Genomic DNA, 27,122 nt, shown 5'->3' with positions numbered 1-27,122 from the left:
ATATATATATATATATAATAATATATATACCTATATATAAACATATATCTATATAATACATATACTAGCATATAATATTCCAATGATTATCATAATGGTGATTCTTCTAGCAATTTATTAAGCAGTAACTTCCGCACGGCACTTTTAAATGATTGCTTACTGGTGGACTTCCTGATTTCTAAGGGCAGCGCATTCCACAAAAGGATAGACTTAATATGAAAAGAAGAATGGATAGTATCAGAAGTATGAGAAGGACAGTGAAGAAGAAGGTTGTGAGAAGAACGGAGATTTCTGGAATGACCGGAGCAACGGTATTGAAAATGAGGAGTTAGATACGTAGGAGGAGTTGGAGAGTTGAGTAACGAGTAAAGGGTCGTCAAGGCGCGCAGCGATCTTCTCTGGCGAATGGGCATCCATTTCAATTGCGTCCTATACTCAGAAACATGATCGTACTTCCGCAGGTTAAAGACAAATCTTATGCAATAGGGTAGTTTCCAGGGTCGTAATAATGAAATAATATTTAGTCCGCTTTTTAGATAATCAAAATATATTGGATACGTATTTTTTCTTTTTTTAATTAAACATAAAATGACAAAGATAATACGCTTCAAAAATTAGGAGTGGGGGCCTTTTACGTCACAGTGTCCTGAAAATTGTAGCAACTTGTGACGTCACACTCAACTTTAACACGCTATATCTTAACAAGTTCTGATCCAATTTAAAAAAGAAAAAATACGTATCGCTTAATTTTGGACAATCTACAAGACGGACTAATTATTATTTTTTAGGAAACTAGCCTATTGTTGATAAGTCGATCAAGTTTGTTGAGCAAGTCCGCATTGAGATCGTAGTAACACACGTCACCATAGTCAATTATAGGAAATATTAGGGACTGCACAAGCATTGCTTTGGTCTTCGGTGGCAAAAAGTTCCTTAACCGATTTAGATGACGTAAGGTTCCAGTTACACGCTTACTGACGCTAGCTACCTGAGTTTGCCAACCAAGTGTAGTGTCAAAATATAGGCCGAGGTTCCTGACATTGGGGCTAATTGGAATAATAGTACCGTCCAGAACAATCGGTGGAGAGTTAGCAAAATCCACCTTGCTCAGCATGCGAGAACCTCCCACAACTATAGCCTGACACTTTGTAGGATTAACGGAGACTCCAAATTGGTTAGACCATTGATTTATGATCGATAAATCCCCATTGAGTTTATCAATGGCTATATGCAAATCCTCAGGCCGAGCCTGAGTGTAAAGCTGAAGATCATCAGCATACAGATGATACGCACACTGAAGATTATGAGTTATAAAGTTGATAAAGATAGAAAATAATAAAGGAGAAAGAATACCGCCTTGTGGAACACCAGCCACTAGATCACGCCAATTAGACAATGTCTCATCAACACGAACAGCTTGCTGGCGACCACGAAGATAAGACGAGAACCATTCCAGAGCCTTGGGTGAAATCATAAGATGGGAAAGGATGGATTCTAGGATTTCATGACTGACGGCATTAAAGGCATTAGAGAAGTCAATAAGGACCAAAGCTGTAACTTTGGTGTCCTGAATCCCCTCCCTAATGTCCCCAGTCACCTTGAGGAGTGCCGTAGCAGTGCTGTGTCCTGGCCTGAACCCAGATTGCAACGGGCTAATGAGGTTGTGACGATGGATAAAACTCGAAAGTTGCTTATGGACACAGGCCTCTAGCACTTTGGAAAGGAAAGGAAGGATTGAAATAGGTCTGAAATGGGTGGGGAGGGAAGGATTGGTAATTTTCGGAAGAGGACGGACGTATGCAAAACGCCACAAGGAAGGGAATTGACCCGAGTATAAAGAGAAGTTAATTATGTTACAGATGGATGGGAGAATATACTCAAGGATCGGGATGACCATACTACGGCTGATATCGTCATAGCCCACGGCCTTAGACTTTATGGAAAGGATGATCTTTTTGATATCACCCACAGACACTGGAGAAAATTCAAAGGTGTCTGTGCAAGGATGTGGAAGGCTGGCAATAAAGTTTACCGTCTCACGAGTGGTTTGACGATCCAAACTAGAAGTAGTGGCGAAATGGCAGTTGATATCGTCTAAACCAATCGTGTTAGGAAACTCCATATGACGTGACTTACCGATACCAAGTGAACCAAGAAACTTCCAAATATCAGCTGCAGAGCTTGATGAGATGTTATCGAGAATGTGGCGGCGTTTAGCATTACGTATCATCTGGTTGCAACGATTTCTTGCTGTTTTATAAAGAACCCAATTATCCTCCGAACGATCTTTTTTAAACTTACGAAAGGCACGATTTCTCCGCCTCATCGCCATACGTACACCCCTCGACATTCATGGAGCTGGCGGACGCTTAACTCTCACTGACTTAATTGGTGCATGAATGTCGTAGAGACTTATCAATAAACGGTTAAGCGTAGCTACTTTATCATCGCCAGAGGAGGCATTGGCTACTTCAGCTTCCCACTCAAGCTTCGAAGCATCATCGCGTAACCTATCCACATTCAACTTGGCAAAACAGCGCATGCGCAGTACCTTAGGAGTAGGTTTTGGAGGCTTAAGGAGGTAGGACAAATGAATTAGGTCATGATGGGAAAAACAAGGAGCAGGATATTGGGCATGAGAGGAAACAAAGGAAGGGTCGGAGGTAATCATTAAGTCTAGCCAAGTATCATCACCTGCGATATTGCAGTGAGTAGGTTGGAGTGGTAAGACATGAAGACTGGCAGACTCAATGATGTGGAGAAGTTTACGGGAACGATAGGAAGAGTGCAAAAGGTTGGTGTTGAAATCACCCATGATGACGTGATGTTCATACTCAGACCCTATGGATTCCAAAGCCGTCTCAAGGTCAGAAAAGTAGTCCACCGAAGGAGGACAATAGACCACTCCGATCAGAACCTTGACCCCTTTAACACAAATCTCAAGGAAAATGTACTCAGCAGATGAACGGAAATCAGGGGGTGAGGTGGCACGTATTTTGTATGGAAAGTTACTTTTGAGATAAATAGCGACACCACCACCACCCTTCCCGATCCTATCATTTCTGATGAGCACAAACCCCGGAAGAGAGTAGCTGGTGGAAGGGAGATGAGGTTTGAGCCAACTCTCAGAAACCAGGACAGCATGAACATTAGCACCAGAAAAAGCTTCATATAAATCATTAAAATGACTAGGCACACTCTGAGCGTTTATATGACAAATATTAAATAAATATCGATTGTTATGATGAAATGTTCGATGCATGTAGTCACCAAGTGTTTCCGTACAGGAGCAAAAGCTTGTATCAGATAAATCATCGGAACTATTTGCAGAATGAAAAGAATCATCATTGGACATCATTGGATAAAATAAATATACTATATACTAATAAAATATATATGAAATAATATATACTAATAAAATATAATATGAAAAAAAAAATGAAAAAATGAAAAAAAAAAAAAAAACTAAACTATTCAACAAGATGGCACAATATATCTCTGCACCACCCACCAGCTGTAACCAAATAAAACATAAATTTAACACTGAATAACTAAAATTAAACTCTTAACATTAATAAAAAAAAGAAACACAAACCGATTACATTAAAAAAAAAAAAAGGATGAAAGTATAGAAAAATATATAGGATCAACTAAATAACAAAAGCAAAAGTGTAACGGAACGTAATCAAATGAATCAGGACTAAATGAAATGTCAATGTCAAACTTGTCAAAGTCAGTGACATGCCATTACCATAACAAGATATTGTTGGAACTGGAAGGAAGGTGAAAATAAAAACTAAAAACATGACTAGAAATAAAAAATAAGAGGGTACACTACTTCGACAAGTTTGTAAAAGCAAAGGTGCATAGATTTACATAAGTTCCATTACAAAGCAAAAGTGGATATAGCGATATTGGCTAGATAAGCGACATTGCTACAAGTATAATATTATAGATGAAAGAATTTAAACAAAAAGCAAATCGTATGCAATTACCAAAAACACCAATATATATGATATTTTAGGGCTTGCCCCGAGCAGCAGATGTCCCTTCTGCGGGTCCTTTAGGGTACTTCACAAGTAACAAATCAAGCTCAGCCAGGGAAGATATTTTATGACGACTGCCATCCGAAGTTTTAATAACTATAATACCTTCTTGGGTCCAACAAAACCGCATACCAAAATGCAGACGCGCCCTGTTGAAAACAAGCTGCCTGGTGCGAGTCAAGAACTCTTTGATGGCGATTGAGGAACCCTTTAAGGCTGTTTTAGCCCTCCATACTGTGGACTTCCGGCTCACATCTCCAAACTTCACCAATATAGGTCGGGGACGGTCCTTGTTTGAAGTTCCAAGGCGATGACATACGGTGATATTGTCTGCTGTGATGTCCCTGATAGACAATTTATTGCGAAGGACCTCAAGAACGTGGGCTTTGCAGTCCTTATCATCTTCAGGGAACCCAGTGAAGATAAGAGCTTTGCGTCGACTCCTCATCTCCAACCCATCAGCTATTTTGGAGCATTCTAGAATCTGGGTCCTTAGAAGGCCCAGCATAGAAAAGACCAACTCACGGAAACAGCGGAATTCCTCAGCGAGCTTGGCAACAGTGTTGGACTTCGGGAGACTAGCAGACTGGATTTGCGCTTCCATCTCTGACATCTTGTTCAAGATGAGCTCCTCTAAGTTCTTCTGAGTGGCTTGGACATCGGCAAGTTGAACTTGAGACATTTTACTGGTTGTAGTGACAGTGCAAAATGTAGTGCAAGTGATCAGCTGGTAGGTGGTGTTCTGCTAGTGCTATTGTTTACATAACACTTTAACGTATATCTATAGTAGTGAGTACCAATATATTACTCCGAACACGAAGAAATATAGTTTTATTTATAAATTAATAATTAATTTACAGAGCACAACAAAAACACGTCTTAACTTTTCACCTACCCTCGAGCAAACTTTCAGCTATTATCTTAGCACTTATATTTAAATTGTATCAGCTGTTCCCGGTGGTTTCACTCGCATTCTAAAGGAACTACTTTCTGCAGATGGATAGAAATAACCTTTTGTCCTTTCTCAGGCGCTAAATAACTCACCTATGTACTAAATTCCATTTATTCGCTTCACTAGTTTTGGATCTAAATAAAGCACTTCCTGTTCCTGTTATAATAGTAAACAGTAGCTAATAAAGCCACCTAGAATATTGCAGCTTTCACCAAGAATTTTAATGAAAACGCAACAGATGTTGACAAAATATTTCAACGCAATCTTACAGAAATGTTCATCTTACACCCCTTTTTACCATCATCACCATAGTCTACCTACCTTTTCCCAACTATGTTGGGGTCGGCTTACAGTCTAACCAGATAGAGATGAGTAACAGTAGTTTACAAGGAGTGACTGGGTATCTGACCTCCTCAACCCAGTCACCCGGACAAAAAAATAACCCTAGGAAAGACTGGTGGTCGGACTTACTGGCATCTGACTACCCGTAACGACAGCCAGAGATGTTCAAATGATAGCTGAGACCTACAGTACATCGAGACCTTTTATATCAATTCTTCTATATCAGGTTCAAAAATAAAAGATCCCACAGAACTTATTGTTGGTATTGAAGTAACAATAGTAGACAACAAAGCACCAGAAGTGCCAATAAAAGCTACAGCGATACACGAAGTCTATTGTGCATTGTCGCTCTAAAAATCACTTAGAGTACGACATACTGCCAACTTTTAGTCGGCCGATAATTTGAACGGGAGCTTGATAAGAATGAGGATGAATGGTGGTCCGCACATTACAAAGGTCAGGTATTTAGCCAGTGTAATGTTTGAAAAAATATTTAGGTAAGTACCTACTGTTAATTCCGCGGCATTAACATATTTTTTCGTAGCATTTTATGTCATGGATTTTTGCAAAACAACGCCTGATTCCATAATTTATTTAGCTGGTATCAGACTAACTGAAAACTTTGATTGGAATCAAGATTTTCTTTAACAAATATTGTTGCTTGTCATCTGCAGACTGTTTAGTCTGTGCGGCTCCTTTCGATAGTATGGAGCTTTATATCGATAGGAGCAGTAAAACAATTTAGTACGGGAAGCGTGTCCGCAAAGAGTCTCATTCTTCCACTATTTTACAGTGTATCTTTTCATTAAACCATACTCTAATGAGTCAGTGTTAATTGAAGCTTCCTGCTGGCTGTTTATAATACCGGACCCTTTAATTTGGTTTTTAGTTACGTTTTCTCGTTCCGTGACTTTTGATTCAATGTTTGCTCGACCTATATCGAGCTTGTTTGTAGTAGGCTTGTAATTTAATACGTGCTAATTTGGTTCTCGGGTTTTAACTTTTCAAGCGTTTTCAAAGTCAGTGATATTGATTTCATATATTTTTACACCAGCTATTTTTATGTTATTGATTACAATATTTCTTTATAATTCCTCATTTCTATTGGGCAGCAAACTTTTGATAGAAGTTACCCAAATATTTGGTTGAGTCATTCCATAGCATCGGCAAAATTATTTAACGTTGATTGTTGATTTTCCTTGTTTATTTTAATTAAATTAAACAATTAACTAAGTGCTCAACAAAAGGTTACGTTTCTGTTTTGGCGTCCAATTAATTCAATTATATTTGTGAATTCCGTTTTCCAATCAACATTTGAAAGTTAATGTGTTAATTAACCCTAATTGGTTTCATACAAATATCTTCTTTAACATAATTAGACGGCTTCCATTTTGTTACAAAACCTACTGTTACTTTTAAAACAATCTTGGAGATTGCTTTCGTTATCTCGTGTTATCTTTTCAACAAGATACTTATCTATTTCTGAGGCAGTCCCGCGAACTAAAGCGTAGGACTTATTCGGACTTAGGGTCCCATTTTCCGGTGGATTGTTTTTATTTGTTTCGTCTACTCTTTGACAAACAATGTTGGCTACTGTAGAAGAAAATCGATGACAATTTTTTACTAAAACGCAAGTTTTTCAAGTAATTATGATTTTTTGTTTAATATTATGTTCAATAGATGAGATCACAAAAATAGGTTCCGTGAATTTTTGGCTACTGAAAATATTATTTCAACGTGAACGTTTAAAAAACCTTTCACTTGATCCACCCCATAAATATTTCTGGAAAAATCTCATTGTTCTTTGAAAACTCTCGACATTAATATCGCGTACATTTTTATGCTAAAAATTGCTAGATGTGAAGCAATATAGGGAAGAGCGCTGTTAGTATTGGAAAATCGGTATGTTGGAATAAAGGATACACGTGAGGTATTTTATTATAATATTGCTATTAGTTTGTTTTATGCGCTGCTCTGGATATCAAAGGGCTTCGTATGATGTTTAGTTCCTGCAGAGTTGAAAGATGAAACGAAGTAGGTCAAGAAAATGTTAAGGTTGAGAGTTCGCCTGATATTGTTGAACGATATAATGGCCTGGGAAGGGTATTATTAAAGGGAGGTTTGAATGCGAATAATGTAGAGCTCAGGAGAGGAATTAAAATTACAGGGATAGGAGTGCAATTAAATACCAGTGAAAATATAGTAAATGTAAATAGTGAGGAGCCTTAACAATAAACATACTTCCGAAATATAAAGGCTAACTTTTTTGATCTGACAAATTAATGGAATGAGCAGGAGTTGGTGTGTTTTCCGAAACAAAGGATGCCAACGCCCAACAAAGATATTAAAAGTCAGTGTCAATTTAAATACATATTGTTTGCAACAATCATAGTTCGACAAAAAGCTTTTAATATGAATGAAAAAGCCGCATCAAGTTTCTGACAGCCAAATAAAAAATGCAAATAAAATGTTTCAATGCACACCACATGCGACTACAAACATGCATTTCCTGGCTTTTAGTACACTTTTAACTTCAAAAAGTCATTTTTCATCGTGTATCACATTCATTTGAAACTCTGCTGAATCTAAAACGTGATCAATCAATCTAGTTTTGCGTTTGCCAAACCGAGGGCTGTCAAAATGTGGGGTGACTGGCTGTTATTGTCCATGCGGGTGTAATTATAGGATCGAATTGTTGATGCAATTGTCCTAACCGAGCAGGTGATTTTGAATCATTCTGTGAATGGGCTCGTTGATAGGATTTCAGCGTGTATTTAGGTGTTAGAGTACCCATTTAGTATAGTGTATTTGAACATTGCATTCGCAATTTAATTTGTATCCTGCCAATTTGTGGTACACTACATAATTATTACTGGGAAATTTGAACTTCACATTTACGCTTAATTGCTAAATATTATAAAAGACTAACATCCAATACTAAAAGTCCTCTTTTATCAGGTTTGAAAACTTTACAACTGTTCATTATTGATCCAGCAAAATCTTCAGAGCACTAAAACAATTTACCAAACTACAGACCTAAGTAAAAGTTACGTTGAAACTTATTCAAGCTCAGATATCGTAAGTTCTCCCTAATGAATGGGCACACGAGTTTCTGTGCAATTACTGCCTCGTATTTGCATAAAATCTATCCGGTTACGGTTGAGGCATTAGGAAGCGAACACAGAGACTTAGTTGCTGGAAAACGTGTTCGAATTTCTGTGTTCGGAGTTTGTAGAGGTGGTAAGGCTTTTGACAGGGTCCTTATGGAAGTATAGGTATTGAAATTTCAGTAAGAAATTGTCAGCAATTAAGCCTTTTTATGACTTAGTTAGGTTGGCTTAAATTCTCACAGTAACTGCACCCATGTTTAACATATGTAGAATGGTAGCCTCAGTGACCTCCACAGCCCACTTGCAGAGTAACACAATACCCCTATGTTAGAATGTTAATAGGCATTGATATGTAATGCAGATAAGCAACATGATGCCTCAATAAATTCAAGGTTAGCTTAGCAGCAGAGAAGAACAGTGTCAAACAAAATTTTATTAGAGCCCTTTATGTGATGACTGGTGAGGCAAAAATAGCAGCTAATCATACAGAAAATATAGGTATATGGATAGACGGCAACCAATACCCGTAGGTAAAACTGGTTGTCAGACTTACTGACTTCTGACTTCCCGTAACTACTGCCAAAGCTGTTGTGTTGATGCTGTCAGTGATGATAATGACGAACAATTTCCTAAATCAAAAGAGAAAACAGTTGAGGACATTCTAGAAACTTCCAGGGTCTTTGTTCCTGACTATCGCCACAGGGCTCACTCGATGCGGGAGATTACGTCAGCATGTTATCGCTTGTTGGCGCATTGTGGACTGAACATGTCTAATTTTATGGTTTTCCGTAACATGTTGAATGGTATCATGCAAATTGACTTCATTAGGGGGATTGAGTTTCCGAAAATTGGATGCGTAGATTTACATCAGTTTAGCTTTATTTGTGAGTTAAATTATTGTTGTTTTGTTGGAACTAAATTGTTTGGTATGTTATCAGTGTAATAAAACACTAGAATGCTTTGTTTATTGGCCTTGAAAGTTTAGGGTTAGGGTATAGGAGGGTCAAGCAGCTCAAAATTTCTCAGTGCAAGCTAGAACGTTTTTGTTACCTCCTAGACGATAGCAAGAGTCTGGCTCTTTATAAGAATAGTAAAACTGTTAACTAAGATCATTTCGAATCAAAAACCTATCAAAACTTCAAATCCAAACCAAATTGCTAATAAATAAACCGACACAATAAATGTAATAGAAAAAAGAGGTAATATAATACTCATTGTTATTTACTCACACGATCCAACGTAATGTGAAGATTCGATAAAGCGAATACCTACGTAACGTATCGATAAACCTTTGTTACAACCGCCCCTACCCGCCCCGAGTTTTAATAGTGATGTGACGAGCAGAATACTCGAGCAGATTAGAGAAAATTGGGTATAATTGAATCGAGTCTGTTTTGTATATACATATAGAATTTTATTGGGTTTTGTTTTTTGGGGACAATAAGGTGGTAATTAGAAGGAATAAAATTTATTCCATTATTTAATAATGGTTATTAGAAATTAAATGCCTTGTATAGGCGCCGATTTGCAGTCTTGGCATGTACGATCGGCAGTTGCAGTCGGTAGCTAGCACGCAAAACATACCTAAGAACGCGTGAACAAGTTTTAGTTAATCACAGATACTGTTTAGATCTAAGACTGTTCATGGTTTATACTTATATCAAAAAAATTGAACTAATTCTTCTATAAAATCCTCAAATCATTAAAAAATATCAGTAAAACCTGTCCCCTCACTAGAGTTTCCTTGAACGACGACGTAAAGTAAATTGCACACATCCTTATCTAAAACGTTGGGCCCTTCACCGCTTCCCGGTAAGTTATGAATTTTCAATACGACCCAAATGATACGGCAATCAGATATCGCCCGCATTAACATTTATCTAACGATGTTATAGAATTTTATGTAGGTACAAAGTTTTGAAAAACGTGATTGAAATATTTCTTGAATAGTGTTCCACCTACGAAATTATCTGTATCGATAATTTGATGATTACCTCTTTTTGGGTACTTTTATTATTCTGTCTCCTTTGTTTTTCTTACAATTTCTTCATCCTCAAAAATTGCGTAGAGTATCCTTTATTTTCGGACTGAGTATTTTTATTACCCATATCTATTACTGACGGAAAAATACTACAAACATTCCCAGAACATCTTATCACCAACTCATTAGCCGGTGATAAATTAGCATTCTCTCCAACAATGCTTTGACATTCCACCCATATAATTAGCATATCCACGAACATCAGTAACTATAACTGTCGTTAGCCATAAAACTCAAAATAACTATCCATAAATTATATTAATAAAAAAACACGTTGAGTCCATAACTCCGAAAGACTATGTACCCACGTAAACAAGTTAGATATTTTAGGAGGCAAAATAAACTAGGTATCAAGTTTCAATTAGAGATTTCGCTGATATAGATTTTATCTTTAACCAATTTAATTTGATACCTCTCTATAAGTTTATTGACTGCATTAAATGGCAATATCTGTTAAAAAGGCATTTTATGAATACGTTTTATGTTCTTGTAGTTATGCTAATTGGCACTTGTGGAATATTCAGTATGTACCTAAGTTGTTGAATCGGACTTTGTATCAAAGTAAGCTCCTTCCCTTTTTGCCTCTATGTGGATGACTTAGCTACTTGTCAATGATGCAGTACTTCAATTAAGGGCTAAATGTTACCTGGTTAGCCAGTTTAGGGATCGATGTGAGCTTACTGATCACTTTGATTCGTCTCTTGGACTGGTTCCTAAGTTTTGCACCTCAAATAATGTAATCTAAAAATTGTAAGAACCATGATCGACCCGAATTCGTAGTTAAGTTACTTACTCCTAAGTAAATATTCTATTAATTTTTCGAAGCAAGTAAAGTTTTGTAGGTATCTAAAATGTCTGTTTGTAATTATTCCTTCCCAAAACCAGTTGTATCGACTAAAACTTTCGTAACATCAGAGATAATCTTCTAAATTGAGGAGTCATCGTTTTGTTCATGTAAAATAGGTATTAAAGTTATCAGTTTCGATAATCTTTCGCTATAAAATGGTATCGATGTTCAAACATCACTATCAGAGATTGTAATCAAAGTCGGTTCTGCTGCAACATTATTTACATTTAAATTGGCATTTTTTAGATGTTTGCTACCGTTGTTAGTCTTGGTTATAAATCAAAAAAATGGTATTAATATCGTCGTATTTATTATTTCTATTTTTGTAGTTATCTTATGTCAGAATTATATCAAGTAGCTCTTTTCCCATTGACCTTCGCACGATTTCTATAAACAGTGAATTTCGTTTTGCTTATAGACGGTAGCTTTTAAAGTTTATTCTTCGATGCTTGTCACAAAATTATCATCCTTAAGCATAACCAATAGTTTCACGCTCATTATTTGGAGACAATGTCGCTTCTACATAAACAATTTCAACCTCCTTCAGATCTGGAGCCAGATAAAACTTAAACCCAACACTAAACAAGGCTCGATTGATTAACACTACTCCAAATTCTGTCCAGCCCGCAAAGGAAAAATCGTGAACTCTCAATTCCTTATTGAACTAAACTAGATCACGTACTGGGATATCGGGCTCAGCTATTATTTTCCGACCAAGCGTTCCTTCCTGAAACTGAGCGTTTGAAATAATAAAGAACCAGCGAGATTAACTTAATGTTGTTTACTGCGAAGGAAATATACGAGGAACGCTCTAATTTGGTTGGATTTTATTTATTTTAGCACTTGTTTTTCTTTAGTGAAGGAATATTTTGCTTTTGTTTGGGTAGCGTAGACGGGAGCTGGCTAAGGCCGGCTGTATGAAAGGTAGAGCCTTTATAAAGGGTTCAACGTTAATAGTTTTTCTGTGAATACATAATTTTCTTCACTTTGTTTTGCGAGGGCTTCTTGAGTCTTATAATTCTTCTTTGTTTGAACAATAAAAATGCTCAAAGTCACTAAGTCTGTTGTTGAATGTAAAAAAAATAGTTTCAAGACATTTCCAACATTGATACAAAAAGTTTCTAAATCTGTCAAACAAATATGTACAAACTACCTAGTTTTCAACAAAAATGCACTCAAAATAATAAGCGATGGAAAAAGACATATCAGTATAACTATTCTGGTTACAACAGCCGACAAGCTATGTTTAGACATGACCCCACGCGAGCCTAGACTATGAAATTATTCATGGTGTTTTGCAGCGCTATGAGCGTTCCTGATTCGGCCATATCTGGTTGCTTTTCACGTGAGACGTGAAATTTTGCAGCGCTTTGTAATGAGACGAGAATATTTGATAACGGTGTTGTCGTACTGTTATTTCGTAAAGTAGTATGTAATTGACTCGAAGGAATTTAAGGTACGGTAAGAATCTGAAAGAAAGTGTGATGAAGAAGGAAGTGGATATTAGTATGACGCCTGACGGAGAGAAATGAAAGAAAAATACATATTGCGCTGACTCCTATTAATGAGGAGCAGGAAGAAGAATTTGGATGTAAAAGGCAATGAAAAGTAACACAGTCGAAAAGCTTAATAAAAAAGTGTATAAAATCGCATTGAGCCAACAGAAAATTTCGCAGCTATAAAAGCGAACCACCCCACTACTTCCACCAGGTATATCAAACAAACTTAGTTGGGAAAATAAAAATAACTACATATTCCGGCTCGCTCCATTTCCGACGCTTATTTTCTGGGCACACACCCAGACGCCTATGATACTTTACAAGCAAACTTCTGCTTTTGCTCTGATTACCTCAAAATATAGGCTTACTATGCTCGTAATTTTAAACTTTGGCAGTTTGCCTCGCATAAATTGAGATTATTTTTTATCCAAGCTGTTGTTTCTACTTTTATGTGCCTTATTTGATGAAATATGAATTGAGTCTTTTTTTTTTGCAACTGTTTGTTTTTATTATGGAAATTGTCGTGTTTGGTTTTATTTGAACTGGTTTATTTCCTGCATCAGCACAAATGATACTTGTAATTATCTCAGTAACAACTCATCTTACTACAGGTATTCCTCAGTCAACGGAAAGTCCACGAGCTAATAATTATCCCTACTTATCTACAATTTAAATCATATAACTTTATGACATCCGAACACATCGTGGCAAATGAAGTAATTTACCATTCTCTTAACACAGGAAAAAATCTTAATCGCCTCAATAATTTCCTATAATTTAGACCGGATAGCTTGCAGCTTTAGATAAACGTTTTATTTCGTCCACAGATCTAAAAAAACCCAATTGTGCAAAAACAGTTCAAAGTTAAACTTACACAATACAATTTTGAGTACTCCGAAGTACCTTTCAAGAATTAATAAGAGTCTGAAAAGACTAATGGATTGGAAATTATTGGACTCAAAGTAATATTCGAGAACCCGACAATTTCGCGTCCATCTTTAAGATGCAATTAATGTACTTTATTTCTTTCATTAGATCGAAGTTCCGAAGCACGTCTTATTTATGATGGGTAAGTTTAGGAACCTATTAAGTCGGATACATTATTGGAAGGGAGGGTTGTAAAAATCTGGGACAATATTCGAAGCGAGAGTGAACAACGTGTAAAAAAACTGGGGAAACTAATTTACATTTATATTAAGATCTGCACCTTAAATAATCTGAAATTGAGGTGTAATATGAAATGCTTGTTAGAGTTTTAGCGTTTTAGAACTTTATAATGAATGGAATTCATATTGTTTGTGAGGTTTCTATAATGACTAACTCAACTGTAAATTCTGCTTTATCCCTCTCTAGCCACAGGAGATGAAGCGAACAGTTCTATTGAAACTATTTACCGTAAACCTTTGTTCGAACAACCAGCGTATTTAGCTAGATAGTGTTAATTTAATTAAAAATGAAATCCAACTCTTGTGTGCTTTTAAATCTTTTGTATTCATTATCCAAGCCGTTGGTGCAAGTCATTAAATGTTTGAAGCAATTAACACAAACGAATAATTGCTGGAATGGATACTTTTGAATTTTATAATAATTTAATGTTAGTTAAAGAAAAAATGTGTAAGAGTATTAAAAACACAGATAATTCTGAGCATCTAAGAACAGTTTCTAAGATAATTGCTGAAGAAGTTTATAAAAGTTTTGTTGAAACAAAACTCTTATCTACATACTAAAAGGGTACTCGAAGAAAAAGGTTGGACCCTGAATTTGTAAAAGTTTCTGATTTAGAACTAGGACTTATGTAACTAGATCGGGTTAAAGCTAAGGAAGAATAAAATATAAAAGCTGATAAATCTGATGTAACTAAAACGCTCAACAATGTCGAACATTGTAACACAAAATTTGGATAGGCAAACATATTGAAAGAGACCCAAATAGGACTTAGTCATACCGCTAAGTTCAAACCGCTTCACACACCATCTGAGCCAACCGATCTCGGCCCTCCCTCGAATACTAATAAGTTAATCTTTTATATCACGTTTTCGTGAAACAAAGAGATGAGGGCAAGTATGAGATACAACAACCAATACAAAATGATCCCTTGTTACTTTACCCGCTTGCTTAGCTAACGGACATTTTGTTTAGAAAAGATACGCAGGGTAGGTCTTCAAATCTGGTTTTGAATCGCGGTGGTCGAGTATGAGGCCGTATTAAGCAGCAAGGGAATTATGAAGCATGTGCTCTTTGAATACTAAACGGCTATTTCCAAAGGCGGTGCGGTAGAAATAATCTGAGCCGCTTTGAAAACCAGGGATGTGACTAATGTTTTTTTAGTTGGTAGACGGGAATATTCATAATATGGTAATCAGGGTTATTGAAGAAATGTAGGAGCTACTAAAGAATGAGATTCTAATTACAATAAAATTTGTGGTCAACGAAACGGGATAGGAATTTTGATTTATGAAGCTGTCGTGAACTCCATTGTCGATACAGATGAAACTTTATGCTTAAAAAATTAAGACCCAACAGAAAAATTGATAAGATTCTGTAACATTTACAAAAAAAGACTAGAAGTTAACGATATCAATTGCCTACAAAAAGCCCTAACATCAACACTGCAATATTATCTCCTATTACACCTCAAAGAAAATTTCCTCCTCATTTATATGAAAGACGCATCAGTAAACTGCTGTACTGTTTTGAATAAATCCAAAGCTTAAATACTAACTCAATAAGACCTCGTTTGGCCGGAGTTAACGCTCTGTGAATTGAAAAAGGTTAAGGTTAACTTAATTTGCATTTCACTTGACGTATTTTGAGTTCTTCAATTGACCTGTTAGCTGTAACCGGCTTTGAAACATTTAATTTGAAGATTGCTTTTACGTTTTTAAATGGACTATTCAATGTTGAGGCTTTTTCAGCTTATTGCTAGACTTTATATGCCTACAGACTAATTTCCCTCGAAGTACGTGATTTTTCGAAGCCTTTCAATAGCATAAATTCCATTTAAAAAAATACAATATAGATACAAATTCAAATAAGTATCCACAAATAGCCATATCGCTATTTTTTCTATCTTCCCCAATTCAGTAGCAGAATCGTTCAATGCAAAATGTTGCAATCCCATTAATTAGAGAGGGAGTAAATTAATTCATTCTATATTCTTGTACCACATAAAACTGTGCGCTGTGGCCTAGCGTGGAATGAATGGGATTGAATTGGAAATTACACACGATTTAACGATCCCATGTCTGGTTTGAATCCAAATGGCGTAGTTGCTGTTATCTACAAACTTGTACCAACTTTTCATGTAATGTTAGTTATGAAATCTATTTAACAAAGGGAATTAAGTTTATTCATCATTGTTAAGATATTTTCTTGCCTTCTTTTTTCATAAAAAAGTAGTTTTGTTAACTTTGAATGACCACCAATCAATCACTAACTTCCAGACTCCAGGCTGCTTTGTGAATGTTTCTAAAAGCGATTTTGGGAATCGGACCCGAGACCACCTAGACCAATGAGCCAGTTATCATCTATTTCATGCAAACCATTATTTCCTACTGGAATTTCGAATAACAAAAAGTCCATAACAATAACAAAAGATGATGATTAATCTCGCTCCTGACACACCATTAACCGTAACTCTTAAACTCCAAAAAAACCTCGGTCATTGAAATAACAACGTCTTTATCCAAATAAAAATGTGACTAACTGAAGACACAATGAGTGTAATTTTGAAAACCACAAGCGGTAATGAGTGCCAAAATACTTTGCACAAAAGGAGGAAATTCCAGATGTATGAGTATGTCTTTTCAGGGTTCCGTACCAAAAAAGATCCTATTACTATGTAGGACTTCGTTGTCCGTTTGTCTATCCACGCGTCAGTCACCAGGCAATATCCCGTGAACCGTGATAGCAAAACAGCTGTTTGCACCGGCTGATGTATTTTTGTTGCCGCTATAACAAAAAATATTCCAATTTTATTTATTGTACTGAACCCTTCATGAGCGATTCTTACTGGGACTTGGCCCGTTTTTCATTATCATCTCCTCTGACTCACACATCACAATTAATCTTAATGATTTGTCTAATTTCTTATACAATGCTGTCGGTACTAATAGACCTAGTTTCGTTTGTGTGTGTAACACTTTTATGAATGATAAATGCATCGATATAAAAATATTTTTCTTTCTCTCTTCTTTCATTCAGAACCTTGTAAATACGTTTTGGTATCATCAGTGGAAGGTTCAAAGGCTGTTAAAATGATTTTGGATTCGTCTTCAATGACAGCATACTGCATAGTATCCCTTATTACCTTATTGGAACTTTTGGGTACACTTGTAGGAAATATTTTGTTTAACATTCTTCTATTTTTCCACAGCGTATCTTATTAGCAAACTGCGCGACTTTGCACGAGTAAAATTTATTCATCATAATGAATCATTAGTGTTGAACATTGTTTTCTAAAACCTATGTTGAAGTCATAAATCATAGCCAAACATACCTGTACCTACACTTAAAAAAACTACAAGCAAAATGTGAACCCGCAAAAAACTGACCGCTAAACAGTCATTATCATCACCATCATTTCGCTCCTTCCATCAAATAATTCCCAGCCAATCTTCCACTACAGAATCAATTGACCGCCTTGTAATGAAGACATTTCTGTCTAGTTCGTCCGTGGAGAACAAAATGACTAGCGGAGGTGCCATAACGGACAATCGTTTAAGAAAGTAGCGCACTGAAATGCGTGTGAGCGGTGGAAGAGAGACGTTACTTATATTCGCCCTTATAATCGTTATTCTTTGGACATGATAATTTCTTGTAATGCCAAAAATAGTTGACGATGTGTCAAAGAACCCAAACGCCTCGTTAGTTTGCTCGTAACTGATCGTTTTGTTCATGTCCACCGTACGAATTTGACTTAGAAGAAGACGCCTGACCTTCCATCTCCTCTGTCAATTCGTTCTTGGCTGAGCGGTCGTGGTCACGTTGAGGCGTTCACATTAGAGGCGGACATAGCAGATCTGACCTACCTGCATAATGGCATCTCCGCTCTTTCCTTGCTCCGTGATTTCGTCCGTCTATCAGACACTCGATCGCAGATAATCGCTACACGATCGGTTGTACCGTTCCCGGCATGACGATGCCATTTTACACAAAATGATTTTATTGTTAAAACGTTGTGACTGCGTATTAGATGTTATTAGTTATTGTTTAAGTTTTTTTTTTGTTACGTTGTGTTGCCTTTTTTAGTGTAGTAATGTTGTGAGAATTATTTTGGGTCTTGGTTGGTTGTTCGCGGTTTTAGTTGTTAGTAGCCAGTGTGGTAAAGATTTGTTGAAAAATATATTGTCAGTAGCTACTAGAACCTCTTTCGCAGACCTGAATAAAAGTCTCAAATAATCTTCCGAATCCTTATCCTTGTTTCAAAGCTCGTCCTCAATTGGTTCAACCATTCTACCGAGACAGAATAACAAACTCAATTAATCATTTTATAAGCTACGATTAGACATAATCTGCAAAATATACACAGATACATCATAATGCAGTTCCAAGTCAACAAAATATATATATTTTTGTATATTTTTCTTCACTGTGGGAAAAATATACCGTAGCATATCTTTAATAAAATCTAGTATCTCCTACGTGCTGCTTATAAGAATCGTATAAGGTAAATTGGCACTGCCATATTTGGATGGTTGTTGTAAACGATGCATTATCAAATTATGCTTATTCTCATTCATTCTTGTTTTCAAAATATGTTATTTTGTCACTCTACAATACCTCAAGATAGTTGCTTAAGAATTATGGGAATATATAATTCAACGTTTAAAAAAAACAACTTATAAAAAAAAACAAAAATGTAGTACCAAAATATTTAATAGAAATAATTAATACCTAAAATGTAATAACTGCACACTTCAGGATACACAATACCAAAACCAAACACCCAACTTTGAAAGTCAAACTCACTTCTATTTTACGGCTAAAAACAAAACACAAACAACTATAAATCGATAAAACTAAACAAATTAATGATACAAACTAAAAACTTTAACCCTGTGGCTGCAGAAGCCTTTGAAAGCAGCCCTTTGCAAAGCTTATTAGTATTCAATAGTAAAGTTTTGGGCCCATAGATTTGTATCTAATATATGTACCAGTGTACGTGGTTGGAAATACAATTTTATGTACCTGCTGCAGTGTAGGGTTTGATTTTTGAGTATGTTCGTTCGTTGGTCTAGCTGTCGCAAGTGCGGCTGCTGAGCACGAGGTCTCGGGTTCGATTCCCGAGTCGGGCCGAAATCGCTTTGTGGGTTTTAGAAGACTTTCACAAAGCAGCCCGGAGCCTGGAAGTTGGTGATTGATACACCCGTGCATCGGAGAGCACGTAAATGTCGGTCCTGCGCCTGATCTCTCTCCGGTCGTGTCGGATTTGCCGTCCCATCGGGTTATGAGAGTGAAGGAATAGGGAGTGCACCTGTGTCTGCGCAAATGTTTGTGCACTATAATATGTCCTGCGCAATTGGCTGATCTCCTTAAATGAGAACAGCCGCCGTAGCCGATAATCGGCTAGGAGGACATCATCATCATCATGTTCGTTCGATAGGTTGTTGTTAATTTTGTTTGAGAGAATTTTTCATTTGTATACATTTTGCTTGGTGCAATCCTTTTGCCTTAGGTGGACAGACGACCTTAAAGGTCGCCGGAAGACACTGGATGCAGGTCGTATCCAACAGGTATCTGTGGAGATCTAAGGGGGAGGCCTATGGCTGAGATGATGATGATGATGATGAATCCTTTTGCCCCGTCAAGTGAAAAAAATTGTGACCTAATTAATTAATTTTAGATGGTTTTGTAAACTGTAGAATATTTTAAAACGAATGATATAGTGTACACTCACTACTAATACTACTTGTATAGGAAACAGACTGTACCGGAATCTATTTGACTCTTTAAGACCAGCATAAAATCGTTTACCTGTTCTATTGTGTGGCATTTTTTTATTATTTCTTAACAATTATCACTTACTTACTTATGTTTTCAGGTTTGTTCCTTAGGTATATGACAGTAAATCAAATAATTTAAAAACCCATCCAACAACATTTTCAAACAGCCCAAAATATTATAAGATTCTTACCAGCAATGCAATCGCCATTACTATTCTTGCCCATAGCTATTTGGCAATAACATATGCTTAGCATCCCACACAATCATCAGATTCCAATAAGCTCCATTGGATAATGGATTAGCTTAACTTGTAAACGATGGAATTTCAACTCTATAATAGTTATTATTTCTGTGAAAACTTTTATGGGATTTTACCGTTAGAGTGTTAAAAGATTGCCTACTTTTTCTGATGGTAGGTAAATAAATAGGTGGTTATAAGTAAGTGAAAAACATGCAATTAAACCTATATCCAAAAAGCACGTACCTCTTCTGAAACGCTTGTTCAAAGCAATCATTATAAAAATATTCGGAAAAAATAGTTTACCTGCTAACGTATAACTTATAGAATAAAAAAATAAAAACGTCTATGAAAGAAATTCCTAAAAAGAACAAACGTTTTATACGATCAAATCAAATCAAGTAGCTCTTTAAAAAATAAAAAAACCTATCAGAAATACACACAATCATGCCATTAGCAAGAATTAGAAACCGCATAACTTGTATCTATCATTAATAATTCATAAAGTGTCCATCAAAACCCATTCACAATAGAAAACATGGAATAAATCAAAAGGTTTCATCAATTTACACAGACAAACAATTTATACACAAAAAACCAAAGACAAAATGGCAATCAGCGTAAAATAACAAAACCTTTTTTTGTCCGAACTCCAAAACTTTCAGGTTATAAAAAAAAAGTTATTCAACATTCCAAATCCAAATTAACAGACAACTATGACACCAGTGACATGTACAAGTGCTTTTGACAATTTTGCGTTTACAACCCAAAATACAACCTCACACGAAACCGGACCGTAACACATAGACGATAAGGTTAACATTCTATTTAATACAGTTTCGTGAATGCAAAGCCAAGTTGGTATTGCAGAGGGCCATTGAGTACTGTCCGCTTTCAAAGACAATGAGCTATACAAAAAGCTCTCAGCAAGTGGTCAGTATTTCTCGTCTTTTCTAAGACATTGTTACACCGTTAGCCTGTGACGTGACTAATGTTGGCCACTTGTTACACAGTCCCGTAACAAAACAATCTATACGACTTTATGAATGCGTTTCCGGACTCAAGTGGATGTACTTGTAAATTAAGAAAAAAAAATGTTTTACTGTTTCCGGAATATAATTATAATAATGCTCATTAAATTGACAAGAACTAGTTATATGTCATCGGTAGTTATTCAAGGCATTACAACGCTGTGGTATTTTTTTTGTTTATTTGCAAATCTGGAGGATTACTGGACCAATTTGAATAGTTCTTTCGTTGTTAGATAGCCTATTTATTGCTATAAGCTAATAATTAAGAATAAAAAACTCGATCATAAGGTTTTTTTACGGATGCGCATAAGAAGGTACCAGCCGTGGGTATCGGGTGAAACCAAGTTTTTTCCGTGCCGAATTCGCTACAGTGCAACAAGATAGAGTAATCTTCACAAATATCAGTAATAAACATAGAAACTGTCGATTTATAAAGAGGTATCCGCTAATAAACCTTCGTGACTCGTCTGTTGGTGCATCACGTTTTGTGACGGCGGCTGGGCGGTCGTGATCTCTTGCTTCGAACACTTATTGTTTAGGTGTCTTGTGCATTGGGGTGTAATTTTGTTGAATTGCCGTTTGAGTCAGTGAATGATCTCATATGAATTCTTATTGGTAGATGTGTTTGCTGTTGAACTCAATATTCTGATTGGGATATCTTAAGTCAATGCAATGCATGTACACTTCATATGAAAATGTATAAAATATTAATTAGAGGGTGTTTTGTGACTTTTTAATTTGATTGCAACTTTTGTAATAAAAAAAAGACAAGCTGTAGTACTTTTATCGTGTTGTACTCACACAGATATTTTCTACATTGTTTTTCTCCTAAATGGTGTGCAACACAAATATTATATTCCATCTTAATATTGACGAACCCAGTCGTTTCCAATACTGCAAAATGCACACATATCTCATGAAAATATATAATTATCGTATATAAAAAATGCCAGCCTATTTACCTGCTACGACTAAATCTAGCCATTACACTACGTCTCGAATAAGCAGCAGCTTACACAGTCCTAAAATTAATCCCGACCGCAACTCACCACTGCAGCCATTAATGTCGCGATCACCGTTACGGTCTAGTGGGCATGTACCCTAATGTTAGCGTATGATTTATACGAATGGTTTTGTAATGAATTTATTAAAATTGAACTGCAGTTAAAGTGAGCCTTGTTAAGATAATTCTGCGTTGTTTGTAAGATTTTTGCTGGGATTTTGTGATTTTAGTTTTCTTTTAGATCTCTATGGATCTTTTTCCTCGTCGGTTATGTCAAAGATAAGATTTTAAGAAAATCTATCATATAATCAAAGACCGTGTAAAATGCACAAAGATTTTGCTTTTATTTAATAGATACTGTTAGTTAGTTACGTTTTGGAACAATTTTATTCTTCAAAAATAATTGAAGACTAGTATTGTTTTTAAGTCAGCACTCAGTTTATAAAATATATTTTCTAATCCTTTCAGATTTTGTATTGAGACGTTTATTCATTTTTCCAAATCTTTGTTTTTTAATTACGCTGAGATATTTTGTTTAACCAAAACTGAAATTTAATTCTTGATATTCTCAATACCTATAAAAAAATATTATTTTACAGTTTCGGTTTATCGTACACTTATTATTTACTTAGATTTTAAGCCAATCTTTCACTGTTGAAAGGCTACACCCTTACCGAGTAACATATACGCTATATTTTATTCCGATAAGGCTCTACGGGACCGGGTGAAACCGCGGGAAATCAGCTAGTAACTTAGAATGACAATAGCAAAGCACTAGCAATCTAAAACTATTGTGGTAGATAGTCACTGAATATTTTTGAAAAGCAACTTTGGTTTGTTAATAACCTTACCCATTGTTACATTGACATCAATAAATACCAATACTAAAATACTTAAATAAAACTCTTCCTGCTCACTGGGGAAGTAAATCCTTAACAACTTAACCTTTTTACTAGACTCACAAAAAAACTTCCATCCCATTTGATAACTTAATATAAAACTTAATCCGTTAAACAAAAAAATATCATGCGCTTATCCCTATTTCTTAAACATTCGGTTTTAGTCGGCCGATAGTTTGTTTGGGCGTATAAATCAGTATGAAGATGAATGGTTGTACGCACGTTACAAAGATCAGGTATTTAGCCAGTACTAGGCTGACTGAAAACTTTGATTTTAATCAAGATTTTCTTTAAAAAAAAAAATGCTTACTATCGGGTCAACTGTCGGCCGACTGTTTATTCTGCAGTCTGCGGGTACTTTTAAAGAAAAAAATATCATACGCTTATCCTTATTTCTTAAACATTTTGTTAAATCTTTTTGAACAAAACACAGGTCACGAATAATCGAAGGAATTTTTTTTTACCAGTTCAAAGGATTTTTTATTTCTCGGCCCGATTTACCGTGAAAGCGAATTTAACCCCAAATGGATTCGGAGGGTCCATCAAAAAAACTTAAACTACCTGAGCCTTAGGATTTGACAAAAAATACACACATTTATGCATTAAAGTTTTAGCATTTAATAAAGTTGAAAAAACACTACTTTTAACTAGACTTTTGTATAGGATTATTAAAATAAAAATATTCTATGTAGTTTTCTTTTTTCAGATTTGACACCCCGGCTCTCTGGAGAGAAACTTAATGCTCGGTAAGAATAAATAAAAATATTTTATAGCTAAAAACGAATGCAAATTCTGTTAGTATTTGAAATAAACATACAGTTAATGTATTATATTTTTCGGAAAATGAGTTTTTAGATATCTTTCTCAAGTCCTTAAAAATTGTAGGTCAGGCCTTTTTTATAAACGATCTGTGACTGCGCAGACAGTTCTGTTATTATATTACTTTCAAAAGATAAGCAAAAATCTTAATCCAAATCTTAAAAATGTCGAGCTAATAGCCTAGAATAAATTTTTACTTTTTGTAATTTTAAATATTTTTCTGCTTTTTTGTCTTTGATGAAGATACTAATTAATTTAACGATACAAAGTCTATCATAAATATAATTTATCGCATGTTTTTTTTTACTAAACATTTAAGTAAGTTACTGTACGTACTTTGTAGACTAATCGGCTGATAGTTGACACGATGGTTAACGAAAATTTTTGTTTAAAAAATCTTGATTCTAATCATAATTTACAGTCGGTTTGATATCCCAAACAAACTATCGGCCGACTAAAAGTTAACAGTATACGGGTCTCAAATGCCGCCAAAACTCATAGATTCCATTCAAAAGAAATATGATTTCGCATAGCTATCATTGCAATCTAAAGGTATTTAATAAAGTAATCTGAAACCTGAACTATTATGAACTAAGTCAGGATAAGGGCTCGACATGTGAGCACAATATCTCGTAATTTGATGCCTGGGATCTAGCGTTCTAAATGGAACCGCCATGATTGCAAATCTGTATGCAAAAAATAGATATGTCGGGCAATGCAACAATTAGAGGCTTATATATTTTTGATCATATCAATAACTAGCTGTTTTTCGGCGATTTCACCCGTGTCTAGAGGGAACTTCTTCCCGTACAGGTATAAAGTAGGTATCTTCCTATGTCACTCGGAGATAGTGTAGTTCCAACAGTGAAAGATTTTTTCAAATCGGTTCAGTAGTTTCGGAGCCTTTAGGGTTAAAAAAAAAAACATTTATTATACTAATACTTACAGATAAAATTGACAACCAAAAATTGATGTTCACATGTAACAAGGCTAGCAACTTCATACCTTCAGCAAAGAGAAAGGAGCGATAGTGGCGTCTCCAACAATTTAAATGGTCTAAGAATCAGCTATCGTGCTATCCCCTTGATGGATAAAATGAGAATACAAAGATGAGTGAGATGTAGTAGATTTGTTTATAATACGTATGTGGGTGGTTCTGTCTTGTTTATTTCATAGGCAGTGTATTGTTTTTTCATAACGTTCTCTTGTAATGTGCTTTTGGTCCTTATTAATTGTAGTACTAGACGCACTACAAATTTTAAGTCGGCCGATAGTTTGTTTGGGCTCATAAATCAGTATGAAGATGAATGGAAGTACGTACATTACAAAGATCTGTATTTAGCCGGTATCAGACTGACTGAAAACTTTGTTTTGTTTTTGTTTGAGCCAATATTTGTCAAGTGTGACTTTTCCGTCTTTAATCCCACTGCCCTGATGAGTATGGTCATATCTTTAGTTTATTTTGCATATTCATTTATACAAAACCAATTATTATGCAGGAGCTCAGATTATATGAGTAGGATTATTGCGATAAAATAAGATTTTCAAAATAATTATGGCCACAAACACATGGAAATGATTATGACTATTTCCATACAAATGATGTTATTAAAAGAGGAATAGAAACGCAAGGTGACTTTAATCTTTAAGCAAATAAAACCATAAAAATACGACATAAAATTAAACCCCATAACTACTCATAATAGGTTTAAAGAACTCCGTCTTTTAGAATAAAAACCACAATTTAGGAGAATTATTCAAATCAGTCCAGTAGTTTCGGAGATTATCCCTAGAATAAGGTATACACAAACAAACAGAATTTATATCTTAATAATATTTGTGTTTTGCGTCAGTAAGTATTCTTATTTATTATGAAGTGGGTGGGAATAATCCGCTGTTTTTTAGTCATTGTACTCTTAATATTTTTTTATTAAAACCTAGGACATTATAATATTCTCAAGTAGTCTTTAATTTAAATAAATTATTATTAAAATGGAGATGAGATCTAGATTAAGTGTTGATAAAGAAAGATTTTAGACTAGATATTATCATATTGAAGTAGCTAAGAATTAATTAATTTCTTTGAAATGTGATATTGTTTTATACATTAGACTGATAGGTCTTTTACATAAAGTGGTGATAAAGATCATTTTAAATTTAGTAGATAATGGAAAGCTGTAATTAGTTATTTTTAAATTCGTTTTCTTTTAACAAATACGTATACTTAAATCGTATCTATTAAACAATATTATACTTCTATCTCTTATCATAATAAAAGGCATACTAATAAGAATCACGATTTTCCTAAGTTTGTGTCATTTTAAATTAACTGAATTTCACGGAAAAAGTCGGAAACTTAAAATAACCATTCGTTTGTTTTTTTGCCAAAAAGTTCATAGGTGCCTATATTGAGCAATTTTTTCAGACCTCAGTTAGGTCATTAGTTATTGTAAAATTATCATCTGTTACAGGGGCCCAGAATATCATGACTGCAATAGTCATAAAAATTGCATCACTTTTTCTGTAAGACCGGTCTTTTTCCTTTGGTAGTACCCTGAATCACTTATAACCAGTTCCTTTGTCTAAACTGACCAGACACCCCTTCATAACACGACCCTTGCAAACAAACTTTATTGACCGTACAATCGAAATAATGACAGTATTATTTCGTAAACCTATCAACAAAAAACAGGTTTACTGAAATCAGATATTGCTATAGTCAAGATTTTAGTCAAAACAAAATCAGTGAGCTTTTGTTGGCGATCCACTCCGGCCGGTGTCATATTCAAGAGGGTTGATAGTAGCGTTCGCAGACGTTGGTGATGGTAAATGTGTATTTATTTTCGCATTTTTGCGAAATTATTGAATTTTGATCTGTAGGGTAAACCAGGCAATTGTGCCCCACCATTCGAAAAATTGAAATAATAAACGGTGTTATTTAAAACATGTTTATTAAACTAATTAGCCTTAACCTTTGACTCAATAGGTATAACAATACAGAAAAAAAACTTCTTAAAAGTAATTAAAATAGGTGAGATCAACGATTTCTTAAAGTCTAGGATGGGGCACATTCCACGGATACATCAGTCATATGTGCCTCAGTAAAGCATCTCATTCTTTTTTGTCTTCTTTCCTTTCCTTCGATTCTTGTTTTATTGTTAATTTGAATGCCACTTTCGTCCATGTTGAAAATTATTTCAGGCTTACCAATTAAATCATTTTCAGTCAACACTTTTAACAACATCTCAAAATACATATCAAAATACATTTTTATGACATCTTCTATAGCTTTTTTGATATTTTCTTGTGTCCATTTTCTTGGATCTGTAGCTTTTTCCTTCCCCATTTCA

General features: G+C 35.3%; 1 protein-coding gene across 3 annotated transcripts in view; it reads left to right on the top strand.

Annotated features, from left to right (window-relative positions):
* The window catches only part of LOC110378817 (uncharacterized), a 165,276-nt gene that overhangs the window by 14,102 nt on the left and 124,052 nt on the right, over window positions 1-27,122 (top strand). For 2 of the 3 annotated variants that reach the window (XM_049848907.2, XM_049848908.2), the window contains exon 3: window positions 23,660-23,699. The exons of the other annotated variant lie outside the window; for it this stretch is intronic. The gene's annotated coding sequence lies outside the window, so the exon portion shown is untranslated. The remainder of the gene's footprint in view (window positions 1-23,659; window positions 23,700-27,122) is intronic. 3 annotated transcript variants of the gene reach the window in all.

This window comes from Helicoverpa armigera, chromosome 20 (assembly GCF_030705265.1).
Source record: "Helicoverpa armigera isolate CAAS_96S chromosome 20, ASM3070526v1, whole genome shotgun sequence".
Taxonomy (NCBI): Eukaryota; Metazoa; Arthropoda; class Insecta; order Lepidoptera; family Noctuidae; genus Helicoverpa; species Helicoverpa armigera.
Note: the sequence above shows the minus strand (reverse complement) of the source record. Positions and strands in the feature narration are given on the sequence as shown.